The 20,185-nt window shown below is 57.9% G+C and overlaps 1 protein-coding gene across 1 annotated transcript in view; it reads left to right on the plus strand.

Annotated features, from left to right (window-relative positions):
• Mn1 (MN1 proto-oncogene, transcriptional regulator) overlaps nucleotides 1-20,185 on the plus strand; it is a 164,041-nt gene that overhangs the window by 664 nt on the left and 143,192 nt on the right. The window lies entirely within an intron of this gene.

The raw sequence follows: 20,185 nt of genomic DNA on the forward strand, positions 1-20,185 counted from the left end.
CCCTCCCTCCCTCTCTTCCTCCCCCCGCCCTTCCCCCTTCTTTCATCCAGCGTCTGCAGCTGTTCATCTCTAGATGCTCTGCTTGGTGACAGATTCATAAATGTCCAGTTCCCTCCGTAGGGTGCAGACCTGGTTCTGGGTGCCAGTGCTGGGCTCTTCACCAGGATTGGTGACCCGCCTCCTGACAGGGCACTGTCAGGCCAGGCATTTCCCGAGTCTCCGAGTCCCCACCTTGGGTTGGCTCTGCTTACTCCCCAGGTTTCTGAGAAGCGGTAAAGTGCTGTGACGGCTCCGCCCTGTTGATCCCTTATATGTCCTGACACCACCTGCTGATGAGTCGCAGCAGAACTGCCCTGCACTCCAGAGGGCGGGCGCTCCTGGAGTGGGACGAGGCTCGCGGTGTTCATTACCGTATGTGCTAAACGGGGGCCTCGCCTCGGGTAGCCCGGAATACTGACAGCGCTTCCCCAGCACTGTCCCCACTTTCCCATGGCCCATGAGGCCACCATGAGATTCTGTGAGTGCTTCCCATCCAGAGTGCTAGCTGCTGGCCTTCCAGGAGAGGGGGACTGGGAGGCCACAGCAGCCACATGGAGCTCCCACTCCTTCAGGTCAGGGGGCGATGCGCTTTTTCTGCACAGGACCAGATAATAAATAGTGTGGGCAATGTGGGTCATGGACCCTTGGTTGCTGCTACTCGTCCCTGCCTGTGACACCAAAGCAGCCTTGGACATGACCTAAGGGAGCCAGCCTGGCTCTGCGCCAGTGAAGCTACTCAAATAGGCGGTGGCCGGGTTGGCTCAGGGCCGTCCTTTGCCAGCCCCTTTTCTAGGTTTTTCCCACGGTGTCTCAGCTCGTCAGATTACAAAGAACCAAACGGGCCCAGCCAGCTCTTCCCGGCACCTGCTGTGTGCCAGGCACCAAGCATAGCCCCGTGCCTCCGGAATCTCCACAGCCCCTAGACATCGGCGCCATCAGTCACCTGCTTCACAGATGCAGAAATGGGTACAGGTCAGCGCGGTCAGTGCCGCAGTTGTATCGCTGACAGTGGCAGAGCCAGGGTTGACGCCGAGAGCCACCCGGGACCATGGCCTCCTCACTGCATTTTTTTAAGCCAGAGACTTTGATTTAAACGGAGATTTAAGGGCACAACCAGCAGCCTCGGCTGTGGCGTTGCCCGAGGGTGGGTGTGAGCCGAGCCCTGTGGTGAAGAGTCCCCCTGGACCCCTGTGTCCAGACACCACTGAGGAGCAGCCCCTGCGCCTGGCTATTCCCAAGGCCAGGAGTGCGCGTGTCCCTCTCGGCGGTGCCCTCAGTGCCCCTTGCCTTCTGCTTCCACCCAGGCCGCCTTGGTAGGCAGGGATCCTGCCCCTTGAGTTTGATTTGTGTCACTGCTGGGAACGTGGGGGGTCAGGTTCTCCATACCCTGGCCTCCTGTTGCCACCAAGTACCTAGGGGTGGTTCTCAGAGCACCTGCTGGAGGGGTCCTCCTCCTGCCTGCTGCAAGGGGCAGCTTCCAACGCTGAACACTCGGGGAACCACGAGGCGGTCTCAGGAGCAGGTGGAATTGTGGGTAGTTGGCCCACTCCAACAGCTCTGCCCCCACCCCCAGGAGATCCTTATTTCAGACCCCTCAGCCCGTGAGGCCTGCAGCTCACTCCCCCATGTGGCTGCGGGCGCCTCCTCCTCGCGGGATGAGGTTTTCGGGTCAGCATCTGGTGGCCCGTGAGCTCACTGCTCCAGGGAGCCAGAAATCCGACGGGCGGTGGGGGGCTTGTGGGGGGGTCAGGATTCCTCCAGCCCCTTCCAGCCGCCGGGCTCAGATTTTCCACTTGTGCGATTGAGGTCAGCGCCTGCGTCCTGCTGGCGAGCGCCCCGCACATGTCAGAGCCGGGCCCTGGGCGGTGGCTTCTCCCACTTGCTCTGGAATTCGCTCCCCGCTCCAGTCCTCTCTCCCTCAGGCTGTCCATGGGCTGCACCGCGCCCCGTGTCCTGGGGGGTCGGGGAGCAGGGTGGCTGCACTGCCCGGCCAAGCCCTGGCTCTGGGCCACCTGCGTGAGAGGGCGGCCGGGTGGGAGCGGGAGGCGGTGTCTGGCCAGCCAGGAAGGAGCGGCTCACTGTGCTGCCGTCCCTCCTGGCCAGCCAGTCCAGAGAGGCCAGAGCTCAGCAGGCACGACTTGATACTCATGCTCTCCCCCAGAAGCCACCCTGGACACAGGGGCTTTAGCTCCAGCGCTCGCCACGTCCACTTGCTGAGCAGTGGACCCTCAGTTGTCCTGGCCTCTGCACCTTGATTCCTGGCCAGGGGAGGTCGGGGCCATCACAGCAGCAACAACGGGCATCCCTGCAGTTCCGGGTTTGGCCCTTGGTTGACCTGTGGGTTGGCTCAGGTCGGGGGTGTCCCAGGCAGCCATGCTTTTGATGCTAGAGCCAGGACAGTCCTGGGTGAGCTGGGACAGAGGGTCACCTGGGAGAGCCCCCAATACCAGCGTCTTTTAAGCCAGCGACTTTGAAATCAAACAGAGATTTAAAGGCACAACCAGGGGCCTGCAGGAGACAGTTGATGTCATTTTGTAGCCTGATGTGTCCCAAGCTCCCTTCAACCCCCGCAGGGGATGGACATCTTGTCAGAGCCACTGGTTTCCACAGGGCATCGTCACACCCTGACGCCACCTGGGCAGTGGGGTGACCACCTCCATCGCCTGACAAAATAGGCCCTCAGGACAAGAAGCCATGCTCAGCCTCCTGTAGCCCAGAATCCTCAGAAGGAAGGCAGGCCCTGTCGTTCCATCATGGCTTTCAGGACGGACAGACGTGTTGTCCCCGCCACCCATTCCGTCCTTGCCTGGCTGCCACCTCTCACCTCCAAGCTTCAGCCACGAGGACCTTACTCCTGTTGAGGCCAGAGCCCAGGCCGACCTCTGAGCCTGGAGCCCTTTTTTCCCCTCTTCATCCTGGATCTCAGTCCAAGGACCACATTCTCAAAGACACCTTGAGTGCCACCGTCTCGGCCCACCTGGGAGCTCCAGAGAGAGATGCCCGCCTTGTCGGTGGCCCAGGCCATCATGGGCTCAGGGCCTACCCACGACCTGCCGCAGAGTAGACCATGCTCAGCAGGCGAATGAAGCAGAGGAGCCCAGAACTGAATCGCTGTATTCCCAGTCCTCGGCCACCAGGTCACCTCCCCACTTCAGTTAACCATTTCCCTGACCCTGCCTGCAGCATGGCCAGGCCCTGTCCCCATATCAGCCACTCCACCTTGGCTGTCCCATCCTCTCGGCTGTCCCATCCTTTGCAAGGAAATATTTCTGTTTTATGGCTCACCCTGCTCCGTTCCTCTCGTGTTATCTTAATGAATTAGCGGGGTCCCCCTCGTGGCCCGGGCCCCCTGCAGTTGACGAGCTGTACGGCGCTGTCTGCCATCTCAGCCAGGCCCGCACGGCTGTGGTGCTGGTTCCTATTACAGTAATTGGCATAAACTTTATTCTTTTGCAGAGAGATTTTTTTGGCCCACTGAGACTGCATAACCATCTGCCATAAATTGAGACTAGTACGGCTTATTTTGGTGAATGCAAAATTGGATCCCATTCTTTACTCTGTGGCTTGATTCAACTTCCAGATGGTTAATCCACATGAAGTAATAGGAATGCACCGTGGCTCTGCTTAGCTGAAGATGGAGACGTAATATTTATTTGCTGATGTGGAGCCCTCCACACGCTGCCCTGTCGGGATGTCAATATATAACGCAGCAGCACAGAAATGTCAGCTTGTTCCACGGGAGCGACAGCATTTCTCCGAGTTGCCATGGGGGACCCCCGATGCCTTTTTTTCTTTTTGGTCTGCCCTTGACCTAATCTCAGGAGGTTTTGTTCTCTCCTGGGCTGTTTCTTATCAGCTGTGTCTGCCCGTGTAGCCGGCTTCACATCTGCTTTGACTTTAGTGCCTGTGACATTTTCATTAATACTTCTCCAAGGTTGAGCCCTATTCCAAATACCCTGCAGCTCACGGAAGCTGTAGCTCAGCTGTGCCCGGCTGGGGGCTGCTGGGAAACTGGCCCCTCATATCGATGAGTTTGGCCCGCTCCACCCAGTTGGGCCAATCAGTCCTGCTGTGCTGGGTGGGGGGCTCTGGAGCCCATCTAGGTCAGCAGAATTGGGGCGTCAGACCCCATGGGTGTGGCTGCCCAGGAAGTCTTGACTTCCCCTGGCCTGGGATTACCTGCCCCCTGCCAGCCAGTCTTGTCCTCCCTCCTGCTGGAACTCAGAGCCTGGCCCAGGGAAGATGAGCTCACAGTGGGCACAGGGTTCTGACTGGGGCGTGTTGTGGCTCGGTGGCAGAGCTCTTGCCTAGCATGCATGAGGCCCTGGCTCCCCAGTACTAAAGGGAAAAATGCCTGACTCGAGGGGTTTCAACCACCCCATTGTGCCCAGAATCTGTTATCCTGGGTTTAGCACTCACAACCCCACCTCCGGACGAACCCCTTAGATCTGGGCAAACCCACCCGTCCTGTGTGTGCACCCTACAGACCTGAAGGAGAACCCGAGGCCTCAGGCCTTGGGGTCCAGCCCATCTCATGCGTGTGCCTGGTGCACAGTGCACTTAGAGAACATGTCGCATGGATTTAGCACATGGTGCCGTTGTTTACTTAGGAGTGTTAACCACCCCCAACCCAACCCCACCCGGTTCTTTTTCCTCAGTTCCCAGCTCTGTGCCTGGCTTCCAGCTGCCACTCAGAAAGACAGACGGAGGAATATCGGGCACAGGCAGATGCTCGTGGCTGGGCGTGACCCACACCTATTTCCCTCACTGGATTCCAGAGTTCTGAGGTGGACTTGATTAGAAATGAGATCAAGGGTATTCTAGTGGCGTGGGAATTAGATCTAGGCTGGATTTTTAAAGGAATGAAGACCTTGAGAATTTCAAGATGGAACAAATAAGGAATCAGATCTAAGAAATTCTAAAATGGAACCGACCGGAACCGTGAACCGCTAAGATGGAAGGGCTCTTGCTTCCCTCATCGTCACGTCATAGGCAAAGAAGAACAAGAAGCTGGACTCCTTGTGCCTGATTAGCAAAGTCCTGTAGGCCTTTCAAATGTTCAGAGGCCTCCGCTGCTGCGGAGGTGTGGGGTCTCCCGGGTGGTGGGCTGGGAGCCTGGGAGTGGCCGGGCCAGGGGACCCGTGTATGGCTTCTGCGGGAGCCAGCACCGTGGTTCTCCGCCTCAGCCTGTGCAGGGCTCACCCAGGTGATGACTGTCCCGTGACCTAACTCTACCCCAGTGTTGCCCCAAGTTGCCCCGCTGCCTCGGGCTGCAGGGGTCGCCGCGTCTGCTCTAGTGTGGGCTGCAGATGGAGAGACGCGGCCCTGCCTTGTGGGTGCAGAGGCGCAGGGTTATTCCTGTGGGTTTTATCTGTCCACGAAACCAAGAGGACAGGAGGGGACAGAGACGAGGAGTCCAAGAAGCCTGAGATCATCCTGAGAGGGTCGAACCCCTGGATGTGGTAGTAGTCAGCACATGTGTGCAGGGGGACACTGAGGTTCTAGACCCCTGTGGAGAGCACCAGGGTACGACCGAGCAGCCCCGGGTCCCTGGCTGGGCCAGTGCCACACGTCCTGCCCGCCCCACCTCAGGCCCCACCTCAGCCCATGTGATGCCACTTCCCTGCTGCAGCCCAGCCCCTCCCACCACCCACTCCCTGGTGACTGCTCAGGAGTCCCTTGCCCCCGCTTCCCCTCAGACCACAGGGATTCTTTTAAGTATCAAAGACACGTCCCTCCTGTGCCCAGAGTACTCCCGCTTAGCTCAGAGGCCCTGGGCATCCTCCCTGGCCCTCTCCTCCGCCCCCTCCAGCCACCGTGGCCTGCCACCTGCTGCTCCCGCCTGCCAGGCAGCTCCCCAGCCCATGCTGTCCTGCCTGGAAGATCTGTCAGCCCCTCGGCTCCCTCCCTCCCACCTCTCGGGGCCTTTCTGGACCCTTCCATCTGCCTTGATTCCTAGCGTTCACACCGCTGCCATGTGCGTGCGTGTCCCCACTAGACTGGAAGGTCCTGGGAGCCTGTTTTCATTTGTTTCCGGCCTGGAGCCAGCTTGGTGCTCGATGTCCGGGAAACACGGACCCGTGAGTGGTGCACTGGCCCCTGTGAGCCTAGGCCGCCCTCTCGGGAGCCGCTCAGCAGTTGCGAAGACCCTCACCCTGGACAGGGCTGCCCAAATGTGGTGATGGCCACTGCCCTCGCTCACCCCAGAGCGGTGATTTCTGGAGCGTTCTGTGTAATTGGAGCACATTAAGCATATGGCAGCGTCTGCACGGCCGTCGGTCTGTCCCGAGCTCCCCAGCCCTGGGCTCTGGTCTCTTTCCTGTAACAAGATCTAGATCCGCCACCACGTGGGCCCTGCCGTCCAGACCACGGGGATGGGGGACGGACGGGGCTGTACATCAGCCAGGACTTCCTGGAGTTTGTAGCGACATAAATAACGGCAGGAGACGGGGTCCTGCAGGGACAGGATCGCCTGGCCTGCTGCCGTGTGGTCACCGCCCCGCAGAGCCCGCTGGGGTCCCTCCACACGGCTGCCCCCTCCCCCCACAGCGCCCCTTGGCCTTCCAGCTCCTGCAGCTCCAGGGGCCACGAGGAGCAGGGTGGAGGCCCCAAAAGCTGGGTGGAGGCCGAGGCGCTCATTTGACACCCAACTAACTCCACCATGTAGTGAAGTTTTCCAGGAAATTTGATTCTTTGTAGTTATCCGCGAAAGTAGGGCACATCCCGACATCAGGCCGCGGAGGACGACTCCCTGTTCCTTTGGTTGGATGTGTCGCGGAGTTCACGGGTCCTGGGTTCATCTATGAACGCCGGAGAGCTCTGCCCCGTTCATTCCGCTGCCTTTCCCCTCCCCCGTCTACCCAGTGAACCCCCCACTGCGCCAGCACCCCCCACCAGAGCCAGCACTCAGCCTTGGTTTCTTGGGTTCCTTGGGGCCTGTGCCAATCCTGTCCCTATGACTGACTGGGAACTTGGAGGAGAGGGCTGCATTTCACTTGGCCAGCCCTTGGAAACTCGGAAGCCATCTGTGGCACCTCATTTTGTAGATGAATGAAGAAAGTGGCGCCTGTCACAGAGCAGGGCTGGAAAGAACTTGCTTGTCCATCCATGGGAGAATCGACAAGAGCTGTTTGTGGCTCAGAATATCACACAGCCATCAAAAGGAGTGCCCCGGCCGGGCACAGTGGCCATGCCTGTAATCCCAGCTCCTCAGGAGGCTTGGGCAGGGGGATCTCAAGTTCGAGGCCAGCCTGGGCAACTTAGCAAGGCCCTATCTCAACACATGAAAAGGACTGGGGTGTACCCCAGTGATAGAGCGCCCCTGAGTTCCATCCCCAGTGCTGCTCCCCAAAACCAAACCTGTTACTACACTTGCCAAAAAAACATGGGTCTTGAAAATTAAGATTGACAAAGTTGCAGATGAGCCACGAGGAGAACTGACCCAGCCCAGTGCTGCCTGGGTCCTGAGTGTTCAGTACACACGTGAAGGGCTGGGGACGGCCTGGGAGGGTGACACCATGTTCAAATGTGCTAGCACCTGTCTGGCAGCAAGGAGCGGGACAGGCGGGTTGAGGGCTGTCTAGTCACGACACTGAGCTGCTCCCCAGTGCCCCTGAGGGACTCCGTCATTCCTGTGGCCTGCCAACTAGAAATGATCAGGTGGGGCGTCCCCCAGGCCACACGGACGCAGCCTGAGCAGTGAGGAGTCCAGGGGCCACGACCTGCCTTCCCAGGGTCTCCAAGCAACCCTGGTTCCCGTCACAGGACTGTGGCATCCATAGGGCAAACACTGGGCATAGTCCTTATTGGAAATGCTTGGGACCAAAAGTGCTTCTGATTTCAGCTATTTCAAATTTGGGGATACTCGCACAGATTTTGAACACCCCTAACCAGAATGTCACGCACAAAATGCTCCAGATCTTTACCTGGGTGCAGTGGCCACACCTGTCGTCCCAGCAGCCTGGCAGGGCTGAGGAGGGAGGAGCACACTGGAGGCCAGCCTCCAGGACTCGGCAAGGCCCTGTCCCAAAGGAAAGGAAAAAGGGCCCTGGATGAAGTCCCCGGGACTTCAAAGGTTCCTCCTCGAGGCTTCAAATTTGCTATGTCCCTTCCCCAGGCAGGTCACCCTGGGCCAACCTGTATCCCCAAAGGGAGGTCATTCTCAGCAGCAGCCATCACCATGTCACCATCACCGAGGCCCTTGACCACAGGGCATGCGCAGAGCCAGGAGCAGGAGGCAGAGGAGGGGGAGGAGCACTGGAAAAGGCCGGGACAATGGACAAGAGCTTTTAAATTAATTAAAATAATAAGGGCCATGGTGGCCCAAGGGCAAAGAGCCAAGTGTGCCTCCTCCGAGCATGGGACACTCCTCTCCATCTCGACATCCACAGCCTGAGGATCCAGTTCTGCGGGTTTGGGGCAGGAGGCCCCAGCTGGAGTCCCCCCGGGTGGGACAGTTGGGGGGATGATTGGGGCTGAGTCATCTTGGCCGAGGCCAGGAGGAGGGTGTGGCCCACTGGCGCAGTGCTGGCGACTCCGGCTTCTCTCTGACACGGCAGAACTCGGTTCATCACGGCAGCGTCTCCTCGTGCCATGTGGCATTGACAGCAGAATCTGCCTGAGCCTGACCCTGGGGTGACCTGGTGAGGACCCCAACCCTGGGGGAGGAAGCAGGGAACATGGGAAGAATGGGCTAGTTCGATCCCTGCCCTAGACCCCAATAATGTCCTGACCCGGGATGTGACTCCGTGGTAGGGCGTCTGCCTAGCACGAGGCCCTGGGCCCTCATGGGACCAGCACCACAGAAAATAGTGAAGAATGTCCTCATCCGCAAAACTGGAAGGAGGCCCCACCCATCTACCCAAGAAGTTCTCCTTTCTTCACATCTTTCAAATTGAGATGTGGGCCGGGCACAGTGGCCCCCCGCCTGTCATCTCAGTGACTCGGGAGGCTGAGGCAGGAGGATCTCGAGTTCAAGGCCAGCCTCAGCAACAGTGAGGCCCTAAGCAACTCAGGGAGACCCTGTCTCTAAATAAAACACAGAACAGGGCTGGGGATGGGGCTCAGTGGTCGAGGGCCCCTGAGTTCAATCCCTGGGACCAAAATAAGTAAATAAATTAATTAAAATAAAATTAAGATGGAGTTTGCAGTTGATGTGTCCTGGATGTGGTGAGCTCTGGTGATAAGAAGAGAAAAATAGAAGATGAACCTCAGCGACAGAGGGTCCCCTGTTTCTGGCGGTTTCCACGAACCTTGGGGTCCAGTCCTATGAGATGGGCGCCAATTCCCTGTCCAGCTGAGGGCTGGAAAGACCAGAGCTTCAAGGCCATGCACATGCCCGCTCTGCCACAGCAGGGAAGGCAAAATCTGGTGACGTTTGACGTGTGGACTTTGCAAACATGGCGTGTTGACATTTTCCTGTGGCACCTGACACGCTAGTATTTGGTGGCCCTGCCCTCCCGGCTGTGTCTGTTCAGAGCAGGGCATCAGCAGGCACGCAGGTGCCCAGCAGACTGGATGGGTGGATCAAGTTCCTGTCACCTGTGCCCCACCCACATCCTAGGCCACCCTTGAGGTCACCTGAGCAGGGCCCTATGCTCTCCCGCCAGACAAGTGGGCGGCTGACCAGAAGACCCGCGGCCCCTGGTGTCTCCAGCCAGGGAAGGATGGCATTGGTGGGGACACCCAGCTCCCTTGCCCCACCTGTGGGTCAACTGAGGTGACCCAGTGTCCCTGGGCCCCCGGCAGGCCGGACCCAGTGCCCGCATCCTTTATTGGCTCTGCTCCTCCCTCAAGTCCCCCTCCTGACTTAGTCTTCCTAACCCAGGTCCTTGCCCCAGGTCCGCTTCTGGGGACCCGGAGGGAGGAACAGCAGCATAGAGCAACCTGGGCGCCCCGTGGTGGGTGGCCGAGGAACCAAGTGAAACTAACACGGAGGCCAGGAGGCCAGGAGGCCAGGCTGTGTGACGCCCGGCAAGGAGCCAGCGGTGGCCAAGAGTGCTCTTCTTTCTGTGGTTGTGGCCACAGATCACCGCCATGGTGACCCAAGGGCAAGGAGCCAGGCGTGTGTCCTCCACCCGCCTCTGCCCACCCAGCTGGCTTCAGGCCAGGCCTGAGCAGGCCCCATGGGTGCCCAGAGGCAGCCAGGCCTGGGGCTGCAGAGAGAGCCGTGGGCTTAGAGCAAGTCGGCTGGGAGGCTCCCGGGCTCCCTGGGTCACTGCCCCGTCAGAGCCACTTACCTTACAGGGATGGGTTGACACTCGAGTCCCTGCGTCAGGCTACTGAGGGCTGGACACAGACTACACCCCAATCCCTGGTACACCTCAAAGGAAAAAGAATCGGTGTTTCCTTTCCAGGAGCCACGGGACCCATGGAAGGGGTCAACTGTGACACCCTCAGCCCTCAGCCCCAACCCCTTGCATGATGGACCCCAAGAGCCAGTGGCCAAATCCGCCTTGCCTTTTCTGAGTCCTGCACACTCCAAACTATTCGCCTAAATAGTCCCTGTGCCCGAGCCTTGGGGACTTCTGTTTTCCCCCCTTGCCTTGAGCTTCTGGGTTTATTTTGAGCCAAACAGTTCCTCACCCAGACTCTCTCCAAACCCCAGGCCAGGTCCAAGCTCACGGCCCCAAACCGCGCTTACATAACCCGCAGTGACACTGAGTGTTTGTGAGGCTGGGGGCGGGGCCTCCTGCTCTGGACCACAGGGGACATTCTGTCCTGCAGGCTGACTCTGTTTGGGTGGCTGCCTGCGTGTGTTTCTCTTCCTGAAATTCAAAAACAGCTTCTTTGACTCCAGCTGTCAAAAAGGAGAAGAGGAGAAGAAGAGGGAAAAAACCTGTAATAACTTCAACACTCGGATCAAGAGCTGCAAGTGCCAGGGGGATACTTTCCAAAGTCAGGAATCAAGCAGGAGTCGCCGCCTGACGGGACGTTGACGCCGACCTTGGGGGATGTCCAGGGGCCCCGTCTCCCGCCCCCCCTCCATGAGGGCAGGACTTTCCTTGGACTGTCAGAGCCCACAGTGGCCTCACCCTTGGGCACACCCGCCAGGTGCCAAGGGGGCGTCTCTATCCCTCCTCTCAGCTCCTTCTCACAAGTGAGTCCTCCTCTGATTCCCATGTCCCCAAACTAGAAGTGACTTGACCAAGGTCAGAAATTTGCCTCCAATCCAATTTGCCCGGTGCTGGATAGAAGCTCCTACTGTGTGCACATAAAAATTTTTTTGAGGGAGTACCAGGGATTGAACCCAGGGGCCTCGGTCATTGAGCCCCAGCCCCAGCCCTATTTTGCATTTTATTTAGAGACAGGGTCTCACTGAGCTGCTTAGGGCCTCGCTGTGGCTGAGGCTGGCTTTGAACTTGCAATCCTCCTGCCTCAGCCTCACGAGCCACTGGGATGACAGACGTGGGCCACCGCTCCTGGGCAGACAGATGCTTTTGAAATGCTTTCTTGTGTTCTTCTTGCTGATGACGCAGCCAAGACTCTCATTGCAGGCTTCTCGCTGGTCCTCCAAAGGCGGCCCTTGGTGTTTCCGTGTCTGTTCCGGAGACTGGCCACTGAGCCACTCTACCTTAGGACAGCTAATCCCACTCTATTTTGTTTTCCTATAACCTGATTCTTTGATGGAGAACTCGGAGGCCTGGGATCAACCCCAAGGACCACATGACGCAGAACCTGTCTCCACAAAACAGTCAGAAGAGCAAAAGTAACTGCCATTTAGTTGAACACCTACTGTGTGCCTTGGGGCCTCATCTGATTTAGTTCTTGCAACAATTTCCAAAGCCACCATACAAACCCACTTTGGGCCAGCCACCCTGGGCTTGGGGGCCACACGGCCAGGAAGAGCAGAGGTGGGAGGGGACCCAGGCTCACCCACTCCATGGCTGTGTCCTGAGAGCTTGGTCTGTGTTGGCCAGGCGCCCTGGGGATGTGCAGGTGATGGAGACAGCTCCTGTCCCTAAGGAGTCTTGCTGAGGACACAGTTATGGAATCTGGGGATGGGGACATTATCCTGAGTTATCCAGGTGGCCCAGTTTAATCCCATGAGTCTAAAATGAGCAACCCCGCCCTGACCACATTCAGAGGGAGAGGTGAGCAGGGTGGGTGGCTGGAGAGACGCAGTGTCTCCAGCAGGGGCCAAGGGACATGGAAGCTTCCAGAAGCTGGAAGAGGCAAGAGGACAGAATCCCCTCTGGAGCCTCAAGAGAGGAGCCTGGCCCTGCCAGGACCTTGGTAACTGCCTAGCCAGGCCCATGTCGGACTTCAGATCCCTAGAGCCGACAGACAGGAGGACTGTGTTATTTTAAGCCTTTGTGGTGTTTTGTTAGAGCCACAATAAGAAGCCAATGCCAGGGAAGAGCATTCCAGGCATAGGGAACAGCATGTGCAAAGGCTCAGAGGTGAGAAGGAACATAGCTTATACCACATAGTGTCAGCAGGGGGCGCTCCTGCTGCTGCTCTGCCCTTACCAGGACAGATGGCCAGGAGACAGACCTGCTCTCAGCTCACAGGAGCAGACCCTCGCGGGCTCCCTGGTCCTCCTGACAGACACCCAGGGGAGACACGCTGGCAGGTCAGACTTGGAGGATCCTCTCTCATCCCTGGACTTTTTTTTTTCTTTTTTTCCAGAGAATTTGTTGAAGAACGCAGACGAGGGCCCTTTGAAAATGGGGGGAAAGTTTGGCCAACGTCAGGGGCGTCTAGCTGTTTGGGGAGCCCAAGGAATCTACTCGTGGGTGCTCCTGTTGCCACCGTGCTGTTCCTTGGGCAATTACAGCCTCGTTGCGGCACTTTATGCTGTGGCCCATGGTCCCCTGTGTGAGCCTCCGGAGCCCAATGAGGTCGGCAGGGTCAAGGCAATAATGACTCTAATGCCCGGGATGTTCAGAGCAGAACATTGGCTGCCCTAGGTCACCCAGCACGCCGGACGGAACTCAGCTGTTTCCTGTGTCTGAACTTGCCTCTTCTGGATGTTTCATGCAAGGGGAATCCGGCCATGCCTGACCCTTGGTGTCTGGCTTCTCTTGCATAGTGTGACGTTTTCGAGGTTCATCTTCGCGGTCACATGTAGAGGGCTTTCGTCACTCCTTGTTCACGGCTGCGAATTACTCCGCTGTGCGGATAGACCACGTGGTTCCTTCAGCCCTCTGTTGGAGGAGATGTGGGTGGTTCCAGGTTTGGGCTGTTGTGAAGAATGCTACTGGGGACCTTTGTGTCCCTGTTTTGTTGGGCCACCTGTTTTCAGTCCTCCTGGGGAGGTGTCCAGGCGTGGGAGAGCAGGGGCATGCGCCGTCAGAGTTTCTCTTCCCAATGAACCTGAACCCGCTTCTGTCTCTGCCTCGGTCACAGCCTGTTAGGATGGGGGCAGAGCTGGTGCTGCCTTTAAGTTGTTTTGTTTTTTGGTTCCAGGGATTGAACCCAGGGGTGCTTAACCACTGAGCCACATCCCCAGCCCTTTTATTTTTCAATTTTGAGATAGGGTCTCGCTAAGCTGTTGAGGCTGGCCTCAAACTTGAGATCCTCCTGCTTCTGCCTCCTGAGGCGCTGGGACCACTGGTGTGCACCTCCGTCCCCAATCACAGCTGGTGTTTCTGATTCAAGTCCAAGTTATTTGCCCAGTGCTCCTCTGCCTCTGAGGGTAGTGGACATGTCTGCCTGCTTTAGGACACTGCATGGCTCAGGGACTGTCCCTGTCCCTTGTTAAAAGCTCTGAGTAGCCAGGCACGATGGCACACACCTGTCATCCCAGCAGCTCGGGACGCTGAGGCAGGAGGATCAAGAGTTCAAAGCCAGCCTCAGCCACAGCGAGGCCCTAAGCAGCTCAGTGAGACCCTGTCTCTAAATAAAATGCAAACTAGGGCTGGGGACGGGGCTCAGTGGTCTAGGGACCCTGAGTTCAATCCCTGGTACCAAAAAAATCTCAGTTTTGGGGTGAGATCTGGCACCGAGGGAGCTGCTCAGGCCAGGTAGGAAGGCAGCGGGGGAGGAGTGGTGGGGGGAGCCCATGTGCAATTTGAAGGAACAGGAGTGTTTGGGACCAGGTAGTCCTCGGACGCCTCCTGGGTGCCCTGTGGGGCAGAGCTTGGGAGGGGGACTCATGTGAGCTGTCAGCAGCACGAAGAGGACACAGAAGGCCCTTGGGAAGATCCTACAGCCCTGCCTGAGCCGACCCCAGGCCTTAGTTTCACCATCTGTAAAATGGGGCCAAGTCCAGGGGAGGCGGTTCAGAAGGAGCAGGTGTCCGCAGACGCGCCCAGAGGGACTCCGCGGACTGCGGCGCACTACTGTTAAGACAGTGGGAGGCTGGCTGGCCCTGGGGACTTCCCAGCGCAGGTCCCCACCCAGGTCTGCTGGCTCCTTCCTCGTGCGCCCCCTGCCCTGGACACGCATCTCCTTTGCAACAAAGAGACCTGTGTGTGCGGGGCGCACGGCCGGTGGGGACGTCCCCGAAAGCTCATCAGCTGATGCTGACCCCAGGCCTGCGCCCTGTGCCCCGGAGGCTGAGCAGCCGTGGCCCCTGCATGAGATGGAACCTTGGGTCCTGGTGGGAAGGGGCACCGCATGTGACATGGTGACCCCCTTCCCTGGCGAGTCCCAGCCTCCTCCACGTCCAGATGTGGAGCAAGTGGGACCTCGGCCAGCGGACAGCTGGGCTGGGACCTCGGGGCTGAGCCGCGCCTGTGCAGGGCCACTTACCCAGGAAAGGCATGGCGGGGACCTACTGTGCGCCTCTGCCCGCCCTGGAGGGCCCGTAGGGGACAAGGCCAAGACTCGGCTTCTGTCATTCTCTCGTTTGTGCAGCCAAAGATTTGTTGAGGCCAGAGTTGGGGCTCCAAAAAGGAGCCACCAGAAGGTGACGCGCTTCACGATCCACACGTCTGTCACCCGCTGTAATGCACAGACCCGGGGCTCCAGGGAGCAGGATGTTTCTAGAGAAATCTGCTGCTCCTGCAGCGCCCACACCGCGCCTGGCACATCATATGCTTAAAAACAAGCAGCTTAGGGCTGGGGGTGTAGCTCGGTGGCAGGTGGAGGGCCCTGGGTTCAGTCCCAGCACCACAAAGCAACATGAAACAAAGAGAAGCACCTTCACTTCCACACGTGTCCACAGCAGCCAACAGGACTCAGAAACGTCCACCAAAGATGGATAAATACAGAGCGATCTAAGGCTGAGGCAGCAGGATCTCGAGTTCAAAGCCAGCCTCAGCAACAGTGAGGTGCTAAGCAACTCAGTGAGACCCTGTCTCTAAATAAAACACAGCATAGGGCTCGGGTGGGCTCAGTGGTGGAGGGCCCCTGGGTTCAATAACGGGGACAAAAAAAAGTGTAATCTAGCTATATGCTGGCATAGTATGCAGCCATGAAAAGGGACGAGATGCTGAAACACACTACCATGTGGATGAATTATGAAAACATTTTGCCACTTAAAAAAAGCCTGGCGTAGGAGGCCACATATTGTGTAATTCTATTTACATGAGGTGTTCATAGTATGCAAATCCCCAGTGACAGAAAGGAGATTCATGGTTGCTAGGATACCAGGGAAGGGAGGAATGAGAAGTGGGATTTCCTTTTAGGAAGGATGTGAGTGTTTGGAGCTGGAGAGAGGTGGAGGCTACACAGTGTGATGGATGCACTAGTTGCTGGTGAATTACTCATTTTAAAAGTCAGTGTTAGGGGGCTGGGGTTGTGGCTCAGTGGTAGAGCAGCACTTGCCTAGCATGTGTGAGGCCCTGGGTTAGATCCTCAGTGCGACCTATAAATAAACAAATAAATAAGATTTTTAAAAAAGAAAACCAAAATGTTAAAACAATTATTAGAAAGAAAAAGCCGGGCTGGGGTTGTGGCTCAGTGGTAGAGCGCTCACCTAGCATGTGCGAGGCCCTGGGTTTGATCCTCAGCACCACATAAAAATAAACAAACAAAATAAAGATATTTTTAAAACGAAAGAAAGAAAGAGCGAGCTAGTGTTTGGACAGGTGTGTTTCAATCCCATTTTAAAAAGTGACTTTTGGCCAGGTGCTGTGGCACACACCTGTCATCCCAGCAGCTTGGGAGGCTGAGGCAGGAGGATCATGAGTTCAAATGCAGCCTCATAGTGAGGTGCTAAGCAACTCAGTGAGTCAGTCTCCAAATAAAATATAAAAAAGGGCCGGGCATGTGGCTCAGTGGTTGAGCGCCCCTGAATTCAATCCCTGGTACCAAAAAAAGATCGTCCAAACCCTCATCCCACTCAGGTCAAACTATATCTTTTTAAAAAAAGGATATACATATATAGATATAGATTAGTTGTTGATGGACCTTTATTTTATTTGCTTTTATGTGGTGCTGAGACTCAAACCCAGGGCCTCACACATGTCACGCAAGCACTCTACCACTGAGCCACCACCCCAGCCCCAAACTATATCTTTTTTAAAGTTTTCATACTTGTTCCATTTCCCGGGTTTACAGGGCCCTGGGAAAGACAGTGACTTCTTCAGGTTTAAGTTAGTGCAATTATTATTGGCATCCAATTGATCAAAACAACAGAAACCGATGACACATTGTATACAGTTATGATCAAATGTTTGTGACACAATTAGGATCAAAATAATTCTGATTATTTTATAAAATAATTGTAAACTCTTTGGGGCCCGTCTCCCACCACGAGCTGCGTTCTCATCAAGTTTTCCTTGGCTGGTCCGCCCTGAGCCGGCGGCAGGGCCTGCTCCTGGGTTTCTGGTTCATGGGTGGACAGACGTATTGAATGTCGTAGGAGATGGATGCAGACGGACCGGAGCTGGGGCGGAGTGTCTGTGCGACTCAGTGAACTCGACCTGACACCCGGCCACACCTGCACAAGACCGCAGAGCCTTCTCCTGTGCGGTTGATCCAGTGCGTCTTGGAAAAGCCGGTGCCTCTGGAATCCCTTCCAGTACACTGAAAGAATGGGATGTGCTGAAACGAACAGTGTCCCCTTGATACTCATGTCCACCTTGAACCCACGAGTGTGACATTACTTGGAAACAGGGTCTTTGCAGATGTGATCACGTTTAAATGTGGTCATGTTGGATTACAGTGGGCCCCCAGACCCACAGGACTGCCCTCATAAGAAGGGAGATGTTTGGACACAGGGACACCAGGAGAAGGCAGAGACTGGAGCCCTGTCCACCAGCCCAGGAGAGCCAAGGATGGCAGGGAGCCACTGGAACCCAGGCACATAGTAAGTGCTTAGTTAAAGGCTTTAGACAACAAGGTCCTGGTGTCCTCGCTGCAGGGGGCTCACTGGAACTCAGTTTGCATGGTGCCCAGAAATCACCCATGTTTGGCCCTGGGGTGGGGGGTCTGATGGTGACGACAACACCCAGACCTCGGACCTAGGAGAGCACCTCAAGTTAAGGCCATCAGGGGTAAGTGGCCGGGAAGGATTGGCTCAGCTGACCCTAACTGAGCCAAGAGCCCTCAAGCCCTGGGCACGGCTCCTGCAAAGGCAGGAAGGGAGGAACGGGGCCAGCGTGGCCGGGCTGGCGTGGGGAGGTGCCAGAGCCCAGAGACTGTGGGAGTGAGGAATGAGGGTTTCCTTTCCTTTTCTTTCTTTATTTGGTATCAGGGATTGAACTCGGGGGCACTTAATCCCTGAGCCATATCCCAGCCCTTCTTATTCTTTATTTAGAGACAGGGCCTCACCAAGTTGCTTAGTTTCTCCTAAGTGACTGAGGCTGGCCTGGAACTTGCAATCCTCCTGCCTCAGCCTCCTGAGCCGCTGAGATGACAGGTGTGCCCCACTGCACCCGACTGATTTTTATTTTCAAAGGCTGTTTCGTGGGTGTGGGTGGTGGGGTGCGGCTGTGGGTGTGCGGTCTGGTTTGCTGGGATTTAGATCCAGTGGGGAGGGTGGTGGTCAGGCCCTGGGACGGGGACAGAGATTTCAACAGCCAGCAGCTGGGAATGGACAGGATGGGGACACACCTGCGTGGCTGTGGGTGCGCACGTGTGTGTGGACACGTCTAGACCCCCCTCCACCAGGGACCCCCCCTGGGAAGCGGGAAGAGTCACACCAGGGCAGGAGGGGTCCAGGGCTCCTGTGGAGCGTCCCTGTGCCCTGCGCCCCGCCCCTCCCTGCCCCTCTCCTGTGATCTGGGGGACGTTTCATCGGGATGATCGAGACCCCCAACGCTGCATCCGTCTCCGCATCCTCTCCGGGGCTCCTCGGAGCGGTGCCTGCGTGATGGCCGGTGGCTTTCCGCCTGGGGAAGGGGCGGAGGGCTGGAACATTTGAGCGATTTGGCAGCTGCAAAGTCACCAAACCCAGATGAGCTCATAGGAGCCGAGGTGGGGGCCGCTGGTGTCTGGAGCCTGTGCCCGCAGCTCCCCAGGTGGCCCGGTGGCTCCTGCTGGGGCAGAGGCAGCGGAGGGGTGGCCCTGGCCAGGCGAGGCCAGCCCCACCTGAGGGTTCCTGGTCGCCAAGGGTGCAGGGCCGGCCGGGCCTCCCTCCCCAGGTGGAGCCCTTCACCGAGTGTCAACTGTGTGCTGAGGACTCGGCCACCTCGGCCCCACCCTGCCGACGACAGCGTGGGACTCTTTTCCTTCCCATTGGACAGATGGGGAAACTGAGGCCCCGGGAGGGGCCAGGCCTGCAGCGCACCCACCCTGGGCCACCCTGCCTTCCACTGCTGCGCACAGAACATCTAGAGGAAGAGCCAGCTGGCCACAGTGTCACAGCCCAAAGGTGACACGTGGGCACTTTTCCAAGAATCTCGTGGAGGGGGCAATGACTCACCCTCCTTGGGCTCTGTTTTCTCGGCAGGTGGGAGGGGGCCCCCCAAGCCAGGCTCCACCTCACCGTCCTGGCAGCCTGACAGGGGGCTGCCGTGGTGGGGTCCCCAGGGCCACCCCGGGCCTCCCCTGTCCTGCCTGGGCCCTCGGGCTCTTAGTTTGAAGGACGCCTCCCGGCTGCTCCCCAGAGCGCTGTGCCTTCCTCTAAGTTCCCTCAGTGAAAGGGCGCAGGAATCTTTCCGCTGCGGAGTTGATATGAAAATTGGGGGGCTGGGATTGGGGTTTAGTGGTGGAGCAAGTGCCTAGCATGGGCCAGGCCCTGGGCTCAATCCCCAGCACCACATAAAAAATAAATGAAATGAAGGCCCTGGGTCCATCTACAGCTAAATATGTAGATATTAAAAAAAAAGAGCGGGGCACCATGGCGCACCCCTGTAACCACTGCAGCTCTGGAGGCTGAGGCAGGAGGATCGAGAGCTCAAGGCCAGCCTCAGCAACTTAGCCAGGCCCTGAGCAGCTCAGTGAGACCCTGTCTCTGAATAAAACTCGGAATAGGGCTGGGACGGGGCTCTGAGGCCGAGGGCCCCCGGGTCCAATCCCTGGTGCCCCTTCACAAAACAAAATTGGAAATCGGCTTCCTGGGGGACCCCAGAGGCGCCCCGTGCACAGGGAATGTCCAGGAGCTGGGGGCCGTGTCCCTCTTGCCACAGGTGCCAGGAGGAGGCCCCCTTTCCACACTCGGGAGCCTCCTTGTCGTCCCCTCCACTCACTGGCCAGGGCTGCAGTGACCATGACCTTGGACCCCCTCCCGCGCCCCCTGAGGCTGCTGGACCCAGGTGCTGCTGGGCCGGGGTTTCCAGACCAGGCAGTGGCGGGGAGGGGAGGGGAGGCCACTGAGGCCGCGTCCTCCCGGCTGCAGAGGGGAGCGGGACAGCTGGACACACAGGGACCGTCCCCGTCAGGTGCCCGCCTGCTGCTGCAGAGGCCCGTCTGGCATCAGGCGCGGGCTCCTTCCTGGGAGCGGGGTCCTCGGCACTGGGGACAGGACTTCTCCCACCACCTGCCCCAGCGGCCTGGAGGAGCCTCCAACCAGGGGCTGACAGGGCACAGGGGACAGGGACCGGTGCCGAGGACGGACAGCCGAGTTGGGCTGAGCGCTGACTCACCCCAGCTCCCCTGGCACCTGCTCACTTGGTTGTGTTTAGAGGCTCCTTTTCCCGGGCCAAGGGCCTGAGGGCCGCGGGCACAGACAGTGAAGAGGGAGGAGGAGGCCGCGGTCCCCAGCAGAAGAGGCCTGGGCAGTGATCATGACCTTGGCCGGCGTTTGCATTTCTGACTGCGCGTGTAATGCTGGTGCCTCGTGTGTGTGTGTGTGTGTGTGTGTGTGTGTGTG

Source organism: Marmota marmota, unplaced genomic scaffold (genome assembly GCF_001458135.2).
Source record: "Marmota marmota marmota unplaced genomic scaffold, marMar, whole genome shotgun sequence".
Taxonomy (NCBI): Eukaryota; Metazoa; Chordata; class Mammalia; order Rodentia; family Sciuridae; genus Marmota; species Marmota marmota.